The sequence below is a fragment of the Zea mays genome, chromosome 6, assembly GCF_902167145.1.
Source record: "Zea mays cultivar B73 chromosome 6, Zm-B73-REFERENCE-NAM-5.0, whole genome shotgun sequence".
NCBI lineage: Eukaryota > Viridiplantae > Streptophyta > Magnoliopsida > Poales > Poaceae > Zea > Zea mays.
In genome coordinates, this window is record NC_050101.1 from 176,967,849 (window position 1) to 176,988,159 (window position 20,311).

A 20,311-nucleotide genomic window follows, 5' to 3' on the forward strand; every position below is an offset into this window, starting at 1 on the left:
TCCACCACTTTGCATAGATTAGCACAAAAGCACTTGTGTTGGCACTCAATCACCAAAATACTTAGAAATGGCCCAAGGGCACATTTCCCTTTCAATCTCCCCCTTTTTGGTGATTTATGCCAACACAACATAAAGCAACTAGAACAAGTGCAATATCAAAGCAAATGAACACTCAAAATTGTTTTGATTCAAATTTGACATATATGGATCACTCTTTGCCACCACTTGGTTTGTTTTTGTAAATCAACCTCAAATTCCTATCTCTAAGTCAAACACACTTGTAGAGACATAAAGAGAGTTGTTTCAATAGAAATTGATCACAGATTTCAAAAACTCCCCCTTTTTCCCATAATCAACACTTCTCCCCCCCAAGTGGCCAACTTTTGACAAAAGAGACAATAAGAGAGTTTTGACAAACCAAAAGCTCTAATCTACTATTTTCAAAATTTCTCAAGTGGTAGCTGATCCATTTATTGCTTTGGCCTTTATTTTCTCCCCCTTTGGCATCAAGCACCAAAACGGGATCAATCTTGGCCCTTAAACCCCATTGCCTCACCAAAATCTTCAAATAAGAACACAAGGGCAATAAGAGTACATGAGATGAACTTGGAATAAGTTACCCTCTCATCGGAGTGCAGTGGAAGTCTTTCATGGTCCAAGTCCACCTTTTCCCTTTCAAACCTCCATTAAGACTAAAACAAGCAAACTCAAGCATATGGTTAGTCTCAAAGGGTCAAGTTGTAACACAACTCCCCCTAAATATGTGCATCACTTGCACAAGGACTTGTGAGGTCCGGGAAGTGATTGTACAACTTGAGCACCACACGTAAGCAACAATATGCAAAAGGAACATGATCAAAGGCATAAAGACATGTATGCTATAAATCAATCCAAGTTCCGCGAATCTAGGACATTGAGCTCACTACGCAGCCTGCAAAAGGTCTTCTCATCTAAAGGCTTAGTGAAGATATCGGCTAACTGGTTCTCGGTGCTAACATGAAACACTTCGATATCTCCCTTTTGCTGGTGGTCTCTCAAAAAGTGATGCCGGATGTCAATGTGCTTTGTGCGGCTGTGCTCAACAGGATTTTTCGCTATTCGGATAGCACTCTCATTATCACATAGGAGTGGGACTTTGTTCAGATTGTAGCCAAAGTCCCGGAGGGTTTGCCTCATCCAAAGTAGTTGCGTGCAACACTGTCCTGCGGCAACATACTCGGCCTCAGCGGTGGATAGGGCAATAGAGGTTTGTTTCTTAGAGTTCCACGACACCAGGGACCTTCCTAAGAATTAGCACGTCCCCGATGTACTCTTCCTATCGACCTTACATCCAGCATAGTCGGAATCTGAATATCCAATCAAGTCAAAGTTAGACCCCTTTGGATACCAGATCCCAAAGCAAGGCGTAGCGACTAAATATCTCAAAATTCGCTTCACGGCCACTAAGTGACACTCCCTTGGATCGGATTGAAATCTAGCACACATACATACGCTAAGCATAATATCAGGTCTACTAGCACACAAATAAAGCAAAGAACCTATCATGGACCAGTATGCTTTTTGATCAACGGACTTACCTCCTTTGTTGAGGTCGGTGTGTCCGTCGGTTCCCATCGGAGTCTTTGCGGGCTTGGCGTCCTTCATCCCAAACCGCTTCAGCAAGTCTTGCGTGTACTTCGTTTGGGAGATGAAGGTGCCGTCCTTGAGTTGCTTCACTTGGAACCCAAGGAAGTAGTTCAACTCGCCCATCATCGACATCTCGAATTTCTGTGTCATCACCCTGCTAAACTCTTCACAAGACTTTTGGTTAGTAGAACCAAATATTATGTCATCGACATAAATTTGGCACACAAAAAGATCACCATCGCAAGTCTTAGTAAAAAGAGTTGGATCGACTTTCCCAACCTTGAAAGCATTAGCAATTAAAAAGTCTCTAAGGCATTCATACCATGCTCTTGGGGCTTGCTTAAGTCCATAGAGCGCCTTAGAGAGCTTACACACGTGGTCGGGGTACCGTTCATCCTCGAAGCCAGGGGGTTGCTCCACGTACACCTCCTCCTTGATCGGCCCGTTGAGGAAAGCGCTCTTCACATCCATTTGGTACAACCTGAAAGAATGTTGAGCGGCATATGCTAGCAAAATACGAATTGATTCTAGCCTAGCCACAGGAGCAAACCTCTCCTCAAAGTCCAAACCTGCGACTTGGGCATAACCTTTTGCCACAAGTCGAGCCTTGTTCCTCGTCACCACCCCGTGCTCGTCCTGTTTGTTGCGGAACACCCACTTGGTTCCCACAACATTTTGCTTGGGACGAGGCACCAGTGTCCAAACTTCATTGCGCTTGAAGTTGTTGAGTTCCTCAAAAATTAACTAATCTTGAACGAGTAGTTACTCCCTTGCTAATATCACCCAAAATTTGGTCGACGGGATGATTCCTTTGAATCGTCGCTCGAACTTGAGTTGGAGGTGCCTGAGGTGCTTCTTCCTCTTCAACTTAGATAGGCGATGGGTCCGAAGAGGTCCATATGAAGCATCTCCAAGGGTCTTGATGTGGTCATCACATTTTTGGAGTGATGAGAGCCTCCCACCTGTTTCCCTGCTTGACAAGCTGCACAAAGTCTATCTTTTTCGAAATGTACATTAGTTAGACCTATCACGTGTTCTCCCTTTAGAAGCTTGTGGAGGTTCTTCATCCCCACATGTGCTAAGCGACGATGCCACAACCAGCCCATACAAGTCTTAGCCATTAAGCATGCATCTAGACCGGCCTCTTCTTTTGCAAAATCAACCAAATAAAGTTTGTCGTCTAATACACCCTTAAAAGCTAGTGAACCATCACATCTTCTAAAGACAGACACATCTACATTTGTGAATAGACAATTATATCCCATATTGCATAATTGACTAACAGATAACAGATTATATCCAAGCGACTCAACTAAAAACACATTAGAAATAGAGTGCTCGGATGAAATAGCAATTTTACCTAACCCTTTTACCTTGCCTTGGTTCCCATCACCGAATATTATTGAATCTTGGGGATCCTTGTTCTTGACGTAGGAAGAGAACATCCTCTTCTCTACCGTCATGTGGTTTGTGCATCCGCTGTCGATAATCCAGCTTGAGCCCCCGGATGCATAAACCTGCAAGGCAAATTCAGGCTTGGGTCTTAGGTACCCAACTCTTGTTGGGTCCTACAAGGTTAGTCACAATAGTCTTAGGGACCCAAATGCAAGTTTTGTCACCCTTACATTTGGCCCCTAACTTCCTAGCCATTACCTTCTTACCCTTTCTACAAATGGCAAATGAAGCATTGCAAGCATGATATATTGTAGAAGGTTCATAAACTTTCCTAGGAACATTAACAACATTCTTTCTAGGCACACGATGAATAAAATTTCTCCTAGACATATTTCTACCATGCATGTAGGAAGAACTAGAAGCAAACATGGTATGAGAATCAAAAGCATCATACGCATTACAACTCCTATAAGTATTTCTAGATTGTCTCCTATCATGGTACATAAAAGCATGGTTCTTTTGCACACTACTAGCCATAGGGGCTTTCCCTTTCTCCTTGGCGGAGATGGGAGCCTTATGGCTTGTCAAGTTCTTGGCTTCCCTCTTGAAGCCAAGACCATCCTTAATAGAGGGGTGTCTACCACTAGTGTAGGCATCCCTTGCAAATTTTAGTTTATCAAAATCATTTTTGCTAGTCTTAAGTTGAGCATTAAGACTAGCCAATTCATCATTCAATTTGGAAATTGAAACTAAGTGATCACTACAAGCATCAACATCGAAAACTTTACATCTCTTACAGATAGTAACATGCTCTACACAAGAGTTAGATTTACTAGCTACTTCTAATTTAGCATTTAAATCATCATTAACACTTTTTAAAGTAGCAATGGTTTCATGACAAGTAGATAGTTCATAAGAAAGCATTTCATTTCTTTTAACTTCTAAAGCATAGGATTTTTGTGCCTCTACAAATTTATCATGTTCTTCATACAACAAATCCTCTTGCTTTTCTAAAAGCCTATCCTTTTCATTCAAGGCATCGATCAATTCTTTGATTTTATCAATTTTTATTTCTATCCAATCCCTTGAACAAGCTAGAGTAATCTATTTCCTCATCGCTAGAATCATCATCACTTGAAGAAGCATAGGTGATATCCCGAGTACATACCTTCTTCTCCTTCGCCATGAGGCATGTGTGATGCTCGTTGGGGAAGAGGGATGACTTGTTGAAGGCAGTGGCGGCGAGTCCTTCATTGTCGGAGTCGGAGGAGGAGCAATCCGAATCCCACTCCTTTCCGATATGTGCTTCGCCCTTGGCCTTCTTGTAATTCTTCTTTTTCTCCCTATTGTTTCCCTTTTCCTGGTCACTATCATTATCGGGACAGTTAGCAATAAAATAACCAAGCTTACCGCATTTGAAGCATGAGCGCTTCCCCTTTGTTTTGGTCTTGCTTGGCTGTCCCTTGCGACCCTTAAGCGTCGTCTTGAAGCGCTTGATGATGAGGGCCATCTCTTCATCATTGAGCCCTGCCGCCTCAACTTGCGCCACCATGCTAGGTAACGCCTCCTTGCTTCTCGTTGCCTTGAGAGCAATGGGTTGAGGCTCATTGAGTGGACCATTCAGTGCGTCGTCCACATACCTCGCCTCCTTGATCATCATTCGCCCGCTTACGAATTTTCCAAGGACTTCTTCGGGCGACATTTTGGTGTACCTGGGATTCTCACGAATATTATTCACCAAATGAGGATCAAGAACGGTAAATGACCTTAGCATTAGTCGGACGACGTCGTGGTCCGTCCATCGCGTGCTTCCATAGCTCCTTATTTTGTTGATAAGGGTCTTGAGCCGGTTGTATGTTTGGGTTGGCTCCTCGCCCCTTATCATCGCAAATCTTCCGAGCTCGCCTTCTACCAGATCCATCTTGGTGAGCAAGGTGACGTCATTCCCCTCATGAGAGATCTTGAGGGTGTCCCAGATTTGCTTGGCATTGTCCAAGCCGCTCACCTTATGGTACTCGTCCCTGCACAAGGAGGCTAACAACACAGTAGTAGCTTGTGCATTTCTATGAATTTGTTCATTAATAAAAATGGGACTATCCGAGCTATCAAACTTCATTCCATTCTCAACAATCTCCCATATGCTTGGATGGAGAGAGAATAGGTGACTACGCATTTTGTGGCTCCAAAATCTGTAGTCCTCCCCATCAAAGTGTGGAGGCTTGCCGAGAGGAATGGAGAGCAAATGTGAATTTGAACTTTGAGGAATACGCGAATAATCGAAAGAAAAGTTTGAGTTAACCGTCTTTCGTTTGTCGTAGTCGTTGTCGTCGTTGTCCTTATGGGAAGAAGTGGACTCATCACTGTCGTCATAGTAGACGATCTCCTTGATGCGCCTTGTCTTCTTCTTCTTCCCATCGTTGACGAAGGACTCCTTCTCTTTATCGTTGATCACGATACCCTTCCCCTTAGGATCCATCTCTTCGGGCGGTTAGTCCCTTTGAGAAGACAACGGCTCCGATACCAATTGAGAGCACCTAGAGGGGGGATGAATAGGTGATCCTGTAAAACTTGAAACTTAAGCCACAAAAACTTGGTCAAGCGTTAGCACAATAATTCCCAAGTGGCTAAAGAGGAGTCTCAACAAAACACAATAACCAACAAGAGATCAATCACAGAGATGGCACGGTGGTTATCCCGTGGTTCGGCCAAGACCAACGCTTGCCTACTCCACGTTGTGGCGTCCCAACGGACGAGGGTTGCAATCAACCCCTCTCAAGTGGTCCAAAGACCCACTTGAATACCACAGTGTTTTGCTTGCTTTTCTTAATCCCGTTCGCGAGGAATCTCCACAACTTGGAGCCTCTCGCCCTTACACTTGAAGTTCACAAAGAAGCACGGAGCAAGGGAGGGATTAGCAACGCACACAAGACTCAAAAATCAGAGTGTCAACACGCACACAAGTCGCAACAAGAGCTCGCAACACAACCCAATGAGATCACAACTCAACTAGAGCTCTATATGCTATCACAAAGAGACAAATGCGTGGAATTGATGTCTTGGTGCTTAGGAATGTTGTAAGAATGCTTGGTGTGCTCCTCCATGCGCCTAGGGGTCCCTTTTATAGCCCCAAGGCAGCTAGGAGTCGTTGAGAACATTCCTGGAAGGCAGATCTTGCCTTCTGTCGACTGGCACACCGGACAGTCCGGTGCACCACCAGACACTGTCCGGTGCAGATCTCCTTCCTTATTTGGTGAAGCCGACCGTTGGAGTCTGAGAGCCGTTGGCGCACCGGACACTGTCCGGTGCACACCAGACAGTCCGGTGCACCAATGTGACCGTTGGCTCAGCCACGCGTCACGCGCGGAATCCTCGGCCGACCGTTGCCCCGACCGACTGTTGACTCACCGGACAGTCCGGTGCACCACCGGACAGACCAGTGAATTTTAGCCGTACGCCGTTAATGGTTTCCCGAGAGCGACGAGTTCGCCTGTGAACGGCTCACCGGACAGTCCGGTGTACCACCGGACAGACCGGTGAATTTTAGCCGTACACCGCCGTCGAAGTCCCGAGAGCAGCCTGTTTGCCCGAGCCAGCCTGGCGCACAGGACACTGTCCGGTGCACCCAGACCGAGCTGACTTCGGCTGAACATAGCCATCTCATTTCCAATTCAGTTTTTCCTGTTTCCAGCACTTAGACACAACACATTAGTCCATAAAACAATGTACTAAGTCTAGAAACATACCTTTTGACATGATTTGCTCTTTGTCCACCACTTTGCATAGATTAGCACAAAAGCACTTGTGTTGGCACTCAATCACCAAAATACTTAGAAATGGCCCAAGGGCACATTTCCCTTTCAGGTGGAGATATTGCAGGTACGGGGTCTGCCAGTTTCGACTAGGCGTGACCCCGCTTCGCTCTTCCTCGACGCGCAGTGCCTCATCTTCGGGGGCCAAGGTTGCCTCGGGCTGAGCCGAGGGTGTCTCGGGCAGAGCCGAGGGTGCCTCGGGCCGAGCCGAGGGTGCCTCGGGCTGGGCCGAGGCCTTCTCGGGCTCGGGCGTGTCGTCGGTCTTGACAGAGGGTTGGTGCAGGTCTCGGGAGAAGACGTCCGGGGGAACCGTTGTTCGCCCCGAGGCTATCTTAGCCAGCTCATTCGCAGTCTCGTTGTAGCGTCGGGCGATGTGGTTGAGCTCGAGCCCGTAGAACTTGTCTTCCAGGCGCCGAACCTCATCGCAGTAGGCTTCCATCTTCGGGTCGCGGCAGTGAGAGTTCTTCATGACTTGGTCGATGACGAGCTGCGAGTCACCGCGAGCGTCGAGGCGTCGGACCCCTAGCTCGATGGCGATGCGCAACCCATTGACCAGAGCCTTGTACTTGGCCACATTGTTGGACGCTGGGAAGTGGAGGCGTAGCACGTAGCGTAGGTGCTTTCCGAGGGGGGAGATGAAGAGCAGGCCTGCGCCTGCCCCTGTCTTCATCAGCGACCCGTCGAAAAACATGGTCTAGAGTTCCGGTTGGATCGGAACTGTCGGGAGCTGGGTGTCGGCCCATTCAGCCACAAAGTCCGCCAAGACCTGGGACTTGATGGCCTTCCGAGGGGCGAACGAGATCGTCTCGCCCATGATTTCCACCGCCCACTTTGTGATTCTACCCGAGGCCTCTTGGCACTAGATGATCTCCCCCATGGGGAAGGATGACACCACAGTCATCGGATGAGACTCGAAGTAGTGTCGCAACTTCCGCCGCGTAAGGATTACGGCGTACAGCAGCTTCTAAATTTGTGGGTAGCGGTTCTTGGTCTCGGACAGTACCTCACTGATGAAGTAGACTGGCCTCTGGACGGGCAATGCATGCCCTTCTTCTTGTCTCTCAACCACGATCGCGGCGCTAACCACCTGAGTGGTAGCGGCGACGTAGATCAAGAGGGCTTCTCCGGCGGCGGGAGGCACCAAGATGGGCGCGTTCGTGAGGAGCGCCTTCAGGTTCTCGAGGGCTTCCTCGGCCTCAGGGGTCCAAGTGAAGCACTCGGCCTTCCTTAAGAGGCGGTACAGAGGCAGGCCTCTTTCGCCGAGGCGTGAGATGAAACGGCTCAGAGCCACAAGGCATCCCGTGACCCTCTATACGCCTTTCAAGTCCTTGATGGGCCCCATGTTGGTGATGGCCGCGATTTTTGCCGGGTTGGCCTCGATGCCCCGCTCGGAGACGATGAACCCCAAGAGCATGCCTCGGGGGACCTCGAAAACGCACTTCTCGGGATTGAGCTTTACGCCTTTCGCCTTGAGACATCGGAATGTCACTTCAAGGTCAGAAAGGAGGTCGGAGGCTTTCCTCGTCTTGACTACGATGTCATCGACGTAGGCCTTGACCGTTCGACCAATATGTTCGCCGAACACGTGGTTCATGCACCTTTGGTATGTCGCACCCGCATTCCTCAAACCGAACGACATGGTAACATAGCAGTACATGCCGAAGGGTGTGATGAAAGAAGTCGCGAGCTGGTCGGACTCTTTCATCCTGATTTGGTGATACCCTGAGTAGGCATCAAGGAAAGACAGGGTTTTGCACCCAGCAGTGGAATCCACGATTTGATCGATGCGAGGCAGAGGGTAGGGAACTTTCGGACATGCTTTGTTTAGACCAGTGTAGTCTACACACATCCGCCATTTCCCTCCTTTCTTTCTCACAAGCACAGGGTTGGCAAGCCATTCGGGATGGAATACCTCTTTGATGAACCCTGCTGCCATTAGCTTGTGGATCTCCTCGCCTATGGCTCTGCGCTTTTCTTCGTCGAATCGGCGCAGAGGCTGCTTCACAGGTTGGGCTCCAGCTCGGATATCCAGCGAGTGCTCGGCGACATCCCTCGGTATGCCGGGCATGTCCGAGGGACTCCACGCGAAAACGTCGGCGTTCGCGCGGAGAAAGTCGACGAGCACTGCTTCCTATTTGGGGTCGAGCTCGGAGCCGATCCGGATCTGCTTGGAGGCGTCGTTGCTGGGGTCGAGAGGGACGGACTTAACCGTCTCCGCCGGCTCGAAGTTGCCGGCACGACGCTTCACGTCTGGCGCCTCCTTAGAGAGGCTTTCCAGGTCGGCGATGAGGGCCTCGGATTCGGCGAGGGCCTCGGTGTACTCCACGCACTCCACGTCGCATTCATATGTGTGTCGATACGTGGGGCCGACGGTGATGACCCTGTTGGGGCCCGACATTTTGAGCTTGAGGTAGGTGTAGTGGGGACGGCCATGAACTTGGCGTAGCATGGCCTCCCCAGCACTGCGTGGTAGGTTTCTTGAAACCCGACCACCTCGAACGTGAGGGTCTCCCTTCGGAAGTTGGAGGGTGTCCCAAAGCAGACGGGTAGATCAAGTTGTCCGAGGGGCTGGACGCGTTTCCTGGGGATGATCCCGTGAAAAGGCGCAGCGCCTGCCCGGACTGAGGACAAATCGATCCGCAGGAGCCTGAGGGTCTCGGCGTAGATGATGTTGAGGCTGCTGCCTCCGTCCATGAGGACCTGGGTGAGCCTGACGTTGCTGATGACGGGGTCGACAACGAGCGGGTATTTCTCCGGGCTCGGCACGCGGTCGGGGTGATCGCCCTGGTCGAAGGTGATGGGCTTGTCGGACCAGTCTAGGTAGACCGGCGCCGCCACATTTACTGAGCAGACCTCCTGACGCTCTTGCTTGTGGTGCCGAGCCGAGGCATTCGCCACTGGCCCACCGTAGATCATGAAGCAGTCGCGGACCTCGGGGAACTCTCCTACCTTGTGATCCTCCTTCTTATCGTCGTCGCGGGCCCTGCCACCTTCCGCAGGTGGCCCGGCCTTATGAAAGTGGCGCTGAAGCATGGTGCACTCCTCAAGGGTGTGCTTGACGGGCCCCTGATGATAGGGGCACGACTCCTTGAGCATCTTGTCGAAGAGATTGGCACCTCCGGGAGGTTTCCGAGGGTTCTTGTACTCGGCAGCGGCGACAAGGTCCGCGTCGGCGGCGTCGCGTTTCGCTTGCGACTTCTTCCTGCCTCTCTTCTTGGTGCCGCGCTGAGTTGATGCCTCGGGGACATCTTCCGGTGGGCGGCCCTGGGGCTGCTTATCCTTCCGGAAGATGGCCTCAACCACCTCCTGGCCAGAGGCGAACTTGGTGGCGATGTCCATCAGCTCGCTCGCCCTGGTGGGGGTCTTGCGACCCAGCTTGCTCACCAGGTCGCGGCAGGTGGTGCCGGCAAGGAACGCGCCGATGATATCCGAGTCGGTGACGTTGGGCAGCTCGGTGCGCTGCTTCGAGAATCGCCGGATGTAGTCCCGGAGAGACTCCCCCGGCTGCTGGCGGCAGCTTCGGAGATCCCAGGAGTTTCCAGGGCGCACGTACGTGCCCCGGAAGTTGCCGGCGAAGGCTTGGACCAGGTCGTCCCAGTTGGAGATCTGCCCCAGAGGCAGATGCTCCAACCAGGCCCGAGCGGAGTCGGAGAGGAACAGGGGGAGGTTGCGGATGACGAGGTTGTCATCGTCCGTCCCACCCAGTTGGCAGGCCAGCCGATAGTCCGTGAGCCACAGTTCTGGTCTCGTCTCCCCCGAGTACTTTGTGATAGTAGTCGGGGTTCGGAACCGGGTCGGGAAAGGCGCCCGTCGTATGGCTCGGCTGAAAGCCTGCGGACCGGGTGGTTCGGGCGAGGGACTCCGATCCTCCCTGCTGTCGTAGCGTCCCCCACGTCTGGGGTGGTAGCCTCGGCGCACCCTCTCGTCGAGGTGGGTTCGACGGTTGCGGTGAAGGTGTCCGTTGCCGAGGCGATCCGGGGCCACAGGCGCTGTGTTGCGCGTGCGCCCGGTGTGGACCGAGGCTTCCCGCATGAATCGGGAAGTCGCGGCGCAATGTTCTGAGGGGTACCCCTGCCTTCAGGAGGTGGAGCTTTCAGCCCGTCAGATCGCGGCATCCTCCAGGAGATTCTTGAGCTCTCCCTGGATACGCCGCCCCTTGGTGGTAGATGGCTCCGGCATCGCGCGGAGAAGTATTGCCGCTGCAGCCAGGTTCTGGCCGACCCCACTGGAAGCCGGTGGCGGCCTTGCCTTGACATCGTCGGCGATGCGGTGCTGGATGCCCTGGGGTAGATGACGCACTTCTCCAGACGGAGGTTGGCCTGCCCATTCCTGCCCGATGTCCTGGCGGAACGGCTCAAGTGTTCCTACTCCCTCGTCGAGCTTGGCCTGCATCTCGCAGATTTGCTCGAGCTGTGGGTCATGACCCCCCGCCGGGACGGGGACCACAGCTAGCTCCCGAAGGATGTCAACGCGAGGCGCAGGCCTAGGGGGATCATCGTTTTCCGGCGTACCGAGATGGTTGCCTTTGCCGGGACCCCCTAGATCAATGTGGAAACATTCACGACTTGGGCCGCAGTCCTCGTCGCCGAGGCTACGGCTACCGTCGGAACAATCGGAAAGGCAGCAGTCGCATGCGGTCATGAAGTCCTGCATGGCACTGGGGTTACCAAGTCCGGAGAAATCCCAACAAAAGTCAGACTCATCATCTTCCTCGGAACCCGAGGGCCCGTAGGTCGAGACGACCATCAGCCGGTCCCAGGGTGACCGCATACAATACCCCAGAGGGTTTGGACTCGCCTCTATGAGAGCGTCCACCGAAGCGAAGTCGCTTGGTGGGTCGAGGCTGAATCCAAAAGACACGAGATGAGAGTCGGTCGGTACCTCTTGGTCGACGGGCGGTGACGAAGTCGCGTCAGGGGCAGACTGCACCATCGTCTCAGGTACGAGGGTGACGCCCAACAAGTCCTTTGCGAGCGTGCTGGTGTCGTCCGTTTGCTTGGAGTTGGCGTGTTGCAGGGAGACGACGCTCGTCTTCGTCTCAGATGCGAGGTCGATGCCCGACGTGCCCCCCGTTGGGGCATCGGCGCCATCGACTCGCTCGACAACCGATGAGGTGCCGCCTCCTGCTTGTCCTTGGTTGCCCCACCTCCTCCTCCGTCGGCGGGGGAGGGGACGGGACAAGCTCGAATGTCGTTCTTCTGCCACGTGGGGAAGACGTCGTCGATTCCGCCGCCGGCGGGCGGATTGTCGGCCGCCATTGTCGCTGTCGCGCGGCGGGGGAAGGAGTATCATGTCGTAGCTGCCGTCGAGGGACATGAACTCAAGACTCCCGAAACGGAGCACCGTCCCGGGCTGGAAAGGTTGCTGGAGACTACCCATCTGGAGCTTGACGGGAAGCTGTTCGTCAACACGCAGCAGGCCCCTACCTGGCGCGCCAACTGTCGGCGTTTCGACCCCGGTGGGTCCCTGGACCGACGAGTAAATTGTCGTCGCGTGCCCCAGCCCAGATGGGTCGGCGCGAGATAGAGCGCGAAGGGGGGAAGAAGCCGGAGGGAGACAGGCGTAAAAGGGGGAAACCCGCGGCCTTCGTGTTTGTCCCGCGCCCAGGTCGGGTGCGCTTGCAGTAGGGGGTTACAAGCGTCCACGCGGGAGGGAGCGAGAGGCCTATGCGAGCGCCGTCCCGTCCTTCCCCGCATGGCCAACCCTTCGTAAGAGGGCCCTGGACCTTCCTTTTATAGGCGTAAGGAGAGGATCCAGGTGTACAATGGGGGTGTAGCAGTGTTGATAGTCGCCTAGAGGGGGGGGGTGAATAGGGCGAAACTGAAATTTACAAATATAAACACAACTACAAGTCGGGTTAGCGTTAGAAATATAAACGAGTCCGAGAGAGAAGGCGCAAAACAAATCCCAAGCGAATAAGCAAGTGAGACACGGAGATTTGTTTTACCGAGGTTCGGTTCTTGCAAACCTACTCCCCGTTGAGGAGGCCACAAAGGCCGGGTCTCTTTCAACCCTTCCCTCTCTCAAACGGTCCCTCGGACCGAGTGAGCTTCTCTTCTCAAATCAAAGCCGGGAACAAAACTTCCCCGCAAGGGCCACCACACAATTGGTGCCTCTTGCCTTGATTACAATGGAGTTGTGATCTCAAGAACAAGTGAGAAAGAAAAGAAGCAATCCAAGCGCAAGAGCTCAAATGAACACGGCAAATCACTCTCACTAGTCACTAGGGATTTATGTGGAATTGGAGAGGATTTGATCTCTTTAGTGTGTCTAGAATTGAATGCTAGAGCTCTTGTAGTAGTTGAGAAGTGGAAAACTTGGATGCAATGAATGGTGGGGTGGTTGGGGTATTTATAGCCCCAACCACCAAACTTGACCGTTGGCTGGAGGCGTCTGCTCGATGGCGCACCGGACAGTCCGGTGCACACCGGACAGTCCGGTGCCCCTGCCACGTCATCACTGCCGTTGGATTCTGACCGTTGGAGCTTCTGACTTGTGGGCCCTCCTGGATGTCCGGTGCACACCGGACATGTACTGTTTGATGTCCGGTGCACCGGCATGGGCAAGTCTGACGTCTGCGCGCGCTGCGCGCGCATTAAATGCACCGCAGGGAGCCGTTGGCGCCGAAAAGAGCCGTTGCTCCGCTGGTACACCAGACAGTCCGGTGCACACCGGACAGTCCGGTGAATTTTAGCGGAGCGGCTGCCACGCGAACCCGAGGCTGGTGAGTTCCGGAGACCGCGCTTCCTTGGCGCACCGGACATGTCCGGTGCACACCGGACAGTCCGGTGAATTATAGCGCGCCGGCTTCCGAGAAATCCCGAGAGTGAAGAGTTTGAGTCTGAGTCCCCTGGTGCACCGGACAGGTACTGTTCACTGTCCGGTGGCACACCGGACAGTCCGGTGCGCCAGACCAGGGGTGCCCTCGGTTGCCCCTTTGCTCCTTTATTGAATCCAAAACTTGGTCTTTTTATTGGCTGAGTGTGAACCTTTTACACCTGTATAATCTATACACTTGGGCAAACTAGTTAGTCCAAAGATTTGTGTTGGGCAATTCAACCACCAAAATTATTTAGGAACTAGGTGTAAGCCTAATTCCCTTTCAATCTCCCCCTTTTTGGTGATTGATGCCAACACAAACCAAAGCAAAATAGAGAAGTGCATAATTTGAACTAGTTTGCATAATGTAAGTGTAAAGGTTGCTTGGAATTAAGCCAATATAACTACTTACAAGATATGCAAGGAATGTTTCTTTCTTTATTTAGCATTTTGGACCACGTTTGCACCACGTGTTTTGTTTTTGCAAATTCTTTTGTAAATCCTTTTCAAAGTTCTTTTGCAAATAGTCAAAGGTAAATGAATAAGAGTTTGTAAAGCATTTTCAAGATTTGAAATTTTCTCCCCCTGTTTCAAATGCTTTTCCTTTGACTAAACAAAACTCCCCCTAAAAGAGATCCACCTCTTAGTGTTCAAGAGGGTTTTGATATATCATTTTTGAAATACTACTTGCTCCCCCTTTTTGAACACAATGGGATACCAAATGATAAATACTTTTGGAGAGCACTAAGTTTTTGAGTTTGGTGGTGGTGCGGTCCTTTTGCTTTGGGCTCATTTCTCCCCCTTTTTGGCATGAATCGCCAAAAACGGAATCATTAGAGCCCTTGAAGTACTATCTTCCTCTTTGGTCATAAGTAAATGAGTTAAGATTATACCAAAGACGAAGTCCGGTCCTTTTGCTTTTGAGCTTTTACTCTCTCCCCCAGGGATGAAGTCCTTTTCTTTGATGCTCATTTCTCCCCCAAAGAATAGAGAGTTGCTCGGAGTGATGGCGAAGCATGAGTTATGGAGTGGAAGCCTTTGTCTTCGCCGAAGACTCCAATTCCCTTTCAATATACCTATGACTTGGTTTGAAATAGACTTGAAAACACATTAGTCATAGCATATAAAAGAGATATGATCAAAGGTATTCAAATGAGCTATGTGTGCAAGCTAGCAAAAGAAATTTCTAGAATCAAGAATATTGAGCTCATGCCTAAGTCTGGTAAAAGATTGTTCATCAAGTGGCTTGGTAAAGATATCGGCTAATTGATCTTTAGTATTAATGTAAGAAATCTCGATATCCCCCTTTTGTTGGTGATCCCTAAGAAAATGATACTGAATGGCTATGTGCTTAGTGCGGCTATGCTCGACGGGATTGTCGGCCATTTTGATTGCACTCTCATTATCACATAGCAAAGGGACTTTGGTTAATTTGTAACCGTAGTCCCGCAGGGTTTGCCTCATCCAAAGCAATTGCGCGCAACAATGACCTGCGGCAATGTACTCGGCTTCGGCGGTGGAAAGAGCGACCGAATTTTGCTTCTTTGAAGCCCAAGACACCAAGGATCTTCCCAAGAACTGACAAGTCCCCGATGTGCTCTTCCTATTAATTTTGCACCCCGCCCAATCGGCATCCGAATAACCAATCAAATCAAATGTGGATCCCCGAGGGTACCAAAGCCCAAACTTAGGTGTATAAGCCAAATATCTCAAGATTCGTTTTACGGCCGTAAGGTGTGATTCCTTAGGGTCGGATTGGAATCTTGCACACATGCAAACGGAAAGCATAATGTCCGGTCGAGATGCACATAAATAAAGCAATGAACCAATCATCGACCGGTATACCTTTTGATCCACGGACTTACCTCCCGTGTCGAGGTCGAGATGCCCATTGGTTCCCATGGGTGTCTTGATGGGTTTGGCATCCTTCATCCCAAACTTGGTTAGAATGTCTTGAGTGTACTTCGTTTGGCTAATGAAGGTGCCCTCTTGGAGTTGCTTGACTTGGAAGCCTAGAAAATACTTCAACTCCCCCATCATCGACATCTCGAATTTCTGTGTCATGATCCTACTAAACTCTTCACATGTAGACTCGTTAGTAGACCCAAATATAATATCATCAACATAAATTTGGCATACAAACAAGTCATTTTCAAGAGTTTTAGTAAAGAGTGTAGGATCGGCCTTGCCGACTTTGAAGCCATTAGCAATAAGGAAATCTCTAAGGCATTCATACCATGCTCTTGGGGCTTGCTTGAGCCCATAAAGCGCCTTAGAGAGCCTATAGACATGGTTAGGGTACTCACTGTCTTCAAAGCCGGGAGGTTGCTCAACATAGACCTCTTCCTTGATTGGTCCGTTGAGGAAGGCACTTTTCACGTCCATTTGATAAAGCTTAAAGCCATGGTAAGTAGCATAGGCTAATAATATGCGAATTGACTCAAGCCTAGCTACGGGTGCATAGGTTTCACCGAAATCCAAACCTTCGACTTGGGAGTATCCCTTGGCCACAAGTCGAGCTTTGTTCCTTGTCACCACACCATGCTCGTCTTGCTTGTTGCGGAAGACCCATTTGGTTCCTACAACATTTTGGTTAGGACGTGGAACTAAATGCCATACCTCATTCCTAGTGAAGTTGTTGAGCTCCTCTTGCATCGCCACCACCCAATCCGAATCTTGAAGTGCGTCCTCCACCCTGTGTGGCTCAATAGAGGAAACAAAAGAGTAATGTTCACAAAAATGTGCAACACGAGATCGAGTGGTTACCCCCTTATGAATGTCGCCGAGGATGGTGTCGACTGGGTGATCTCGTTGGATTGCTTGGTGGACTCTTGGGTGTGGCGGCCTTTGCTCTTCTTCCTCCTTGTCTTCCTCATTTGCATCTCTCCCTTGATCAATGCCATCATCTTGAGGTGGCTCATTTGCTTGATCTTCTACTTCATCAACTCGAGCTTCATCCTCATTTTGAGTCGGTGGAGATGCTTGCATTGAGGAGGATGGTTGATCTTGTGCATTTGGAGGCTCTTCGGATTCCTTAGGGCACACATCCCCAATGGACATGTTCCTTAGCGCGATGCATGGAGCCTCTTCATCACCTATCTCATCAAGATCAACTTGCTCTACTTGAGAGCCGTTAGTTTCATCAAACACAACGTCACATGAGACTTCAACTAGTCCAGTGGACTTGTTAAAGACCCTATATGCCCTTGTGTTTGAGTCATAACCAAGTAAAAAGCCTTCTACAGCTTTAGGAGCAAATTTAGATTTTCTACCTCTTTTAATAAGAATAAAGCATTTGCTACCAAAAACTCTAAAATATGAAATGTTGGGCTTTTTACCGGTTAGGAGTTCATATGATGTCTTCTTGAGGATTCGGTGAAGATATAACCAATTGATGGCGTAGCAGGCGGTGTTGACTGCTTCGGCCCAAAACCGGTCCGGTGTCTTGTACTCATCAAGCATGGTTCTTGCCATGTCCAATAGAGTTCGATTCTTCCTCTCCACTACACCATTTTGTTGTGGCGTGTAGGGAGAGGAGAACTCATGCTTGATGCCCTCCTCCTCAAGGAAGCCTTCAATTTGAGAGTTCTTGAACTCCGTCCCGTTGTCGCTTCTTATTTTCTTGATCCTTAAGCCGAACTCATTTTGAGCTCGTCTCAAGAATCCCTTTAAGGTCTCTTGGGTTTGAGATTTTTCCTGTAAAAAGAATACCCAAGTGAAGCGAGAATAATCATCCACTATTACAAGACAATACTTACTCCCGCCGATGCTTATGTAAGCAATCGGGCCGAATAGATCCATGTGGAGTAGCTCAAGCGGCCTGTCGGTCGTCATGATGTTCTTGTGTGGATGATGGACTCCAACTTGCTTTCCCGCCTGGCATGCGCTACAAATCCTGTCTTTCTCAAAATGAACATTTGTTAATCCTAAAATGTGCTCTCCCTTTAGAAGCTTATGAAGATTCTTCATCCCAACATGGGCTAGTCGGCGGTGCCAGAGCCAACCCATGTTAGTCTTAGCAATTAAGCACGTGTCGAGCTCAGCTCTATCAAAATCTACTAAGTATAGCTGACCCTCTAACACACCCTTAAATGCTATTGAATCATCACTTCTTCTAAAGACAGTGACACCTACATCAGTGAATAGACAGTTGTAGCCCATTTGACATAATTGGGAAACAGAAAGCAAGTTGTAATCTAATGAATCAACAAGAAAAACATTAGAAATGGAATGGTAAGGTGAAATAGCAATTTTACCCAAACCTTTGACCAAACCTTGATTTCCATCCCCGAATGTGATAGCTCATTGGGGATCTTGGTTTTTCTCATATGAGGAGAACATCCTTTTCTCCCCGGTCATGTGGTTTGTGCACCCGCTGTCGAGTATCCAACTTGAGCCCCCGGATGCATAAACCTACAAAACAAATTTAGTTCTTGACTTTAGGTACCCAAACTGTTTTGGGTCCTTTGGCATTAGAAACAAGAACTTTGGGTACCCAAACACAAGTCTTTGATCCCTTGTGCTTGCCCCCAACAAATTTGGCAACTACCTTGCCGGATTTGCTTGTAAGCACATAAGAAGCATCAAAAGTTTTAAATGAAATAGCATGATCATTTGATGCAGTAGGAGTTTTCTTTCTAGGCAATTTAACATGGGTTGGTTGCCTAGAGCTAGATGTCTCACCCTTATACATGAAAGCATGATTAGGGCCAGAGTGAGACTTCCTAGAATGAATTCTCCTAATTTTGCTCTCGGGATAACCAGCAGGGTATAAAATGTAACCCTCGTTATCCTGAGGCATGGGAGCCTTGCCCTTAACAAAGTTGGACAATCTCTTAGGAGGGGCACTAATTTTGACATTGTCTCCCCTTTGGAAGCCAATGCCATCCTTAATGCCCGGGCGTCTCCCATTATAGAGCATGCTACGAGCAAATTTAAATTTCTCATTTTCTAAGTTGTGCTCGGCAATTTTAGCATCAAGTTTAGCTATATGATCATTTTGTTGCTTAATTAAGGTCATGTGATCATGAATAGCATTAACATCAATATCTCTACATCTAGCACAAATAGTGACATGCTCAATGGTAGATGTAGAGGGTTTGCAAGAATCAAGTTCCACAATCTTAGCATGAAGAATATCATTTTTATCTTTAAGATTGGAAATTGTAACTTTGCAAACATCAAAATCTCTAGCCTTAGCAATCAAATTTTCATTCTCTAATCTAAGACTAGTAAGAGAAATGTTTAATTCTTCAATCCTAGCAAGCAAATCATCATTATTATTTCTAGGATTGGGAATTGAAACATTACAAACATGAGTATCAACCTTAGCACTTAAAATAGCATTTTCATTTCTAAGGTTGTCAATCATCTCACGACAAGTGCTTAGCTCACTAGATAATTTTTCACATTTCTCAATTTCAAGAGCATAAGCCTTTTTAACCTTAACATGTTTTTTGTTTTCTTTAATTAGACAATCCTCTTGGGAATCCAAAAGGTCATCCTTTTCATGAATAGCACTAATCAATTCATTTAGTTTTTCTTTTTGCTCCATGTTAAGATTGGCAAAGAGAATACACAAATTATCCTCCTCATCACTAGCATTATCATCACTAGACGATTCATATTTAGTGGAGGAGTTGGATTTAACCTTCTTCTTTTTGCCGTCCTTTGCCATGAGGCACTTGTGGCCGACGTTGGGGAAGAGAAGTCCCTTGGTGACGGCGATGTTGGCGGCGTCCTCGTCGTCGGAGGAGTCGCTTGAGCTCTCGTCGGAGTCCCACTCGCGACAAACATGGGCATCGCCGCCCTTCTTCCTGTAGTACCTCTTTTTCTCCTTTCTTCTCCCCTTCTTGTCGTCGCCTCGGTCACTGTCACTAGACATAGGACATTTAGCAATAAAATGACCGGGCTTACCACATTTGTAGCAAACCTTCTTGGAGCGGGACTTGTAGTCTTTCCCCCTCCTTTGTTTGAGGATTTGGCGGAAGCTCTTGATGACGAGCGCCATCTCCTCATTGTCAAGCTTGGAGGCGTCTATTGGTTGTCGACTTGGTGTAGACTCCTCCTTCTTTTCTTCCGTCGCCTTGAATGCAACGGGTTGAGCTTCGGATGGGTCGCCAAGCTCGTTGATTTTCCTCGAGCCTTCTATCATGCACTCAAAACTTACAAAATGCCCGATAACTTCCTCGGGGTCATTTTAGTATATCTAGGATTACCACGAATCAATTGAACTTGAGTGGGATTTAGAAAAATGAGAGATCTTAAAATAACATTTACCACTTCGTGGTCGTCCCACTTCTTGCTCCCGAGGTTGCGCACTTGGTTTACCAAAGTCTTGAGCCGGTTGTACATGTGTTGTGGCTCCTCCCCTTTGTGAAGCCGGAACCGACCGAGCTCCCCCTCGATCGTTTCCCGCTTGGTGATCTTGGTGAGCTCATCTCCCTCGTGCGCGGTTTTGAGTACATCCCAAACCTCCTTGGCGTTCTTCAACCCTTGTACTTTGTTATATTCCTCTTTACTTAGTGAGGCGAGGAGAATTGTTGTGGCTTGTGAGTTGAAGTGCTCGATTTGGGCTACCTCATCCTCATCATAGTTCTCATCCCCTACGGATGGTACCTGCGTACCAAACTCAACAACATCCCATATGCTTTTGTGGAGCG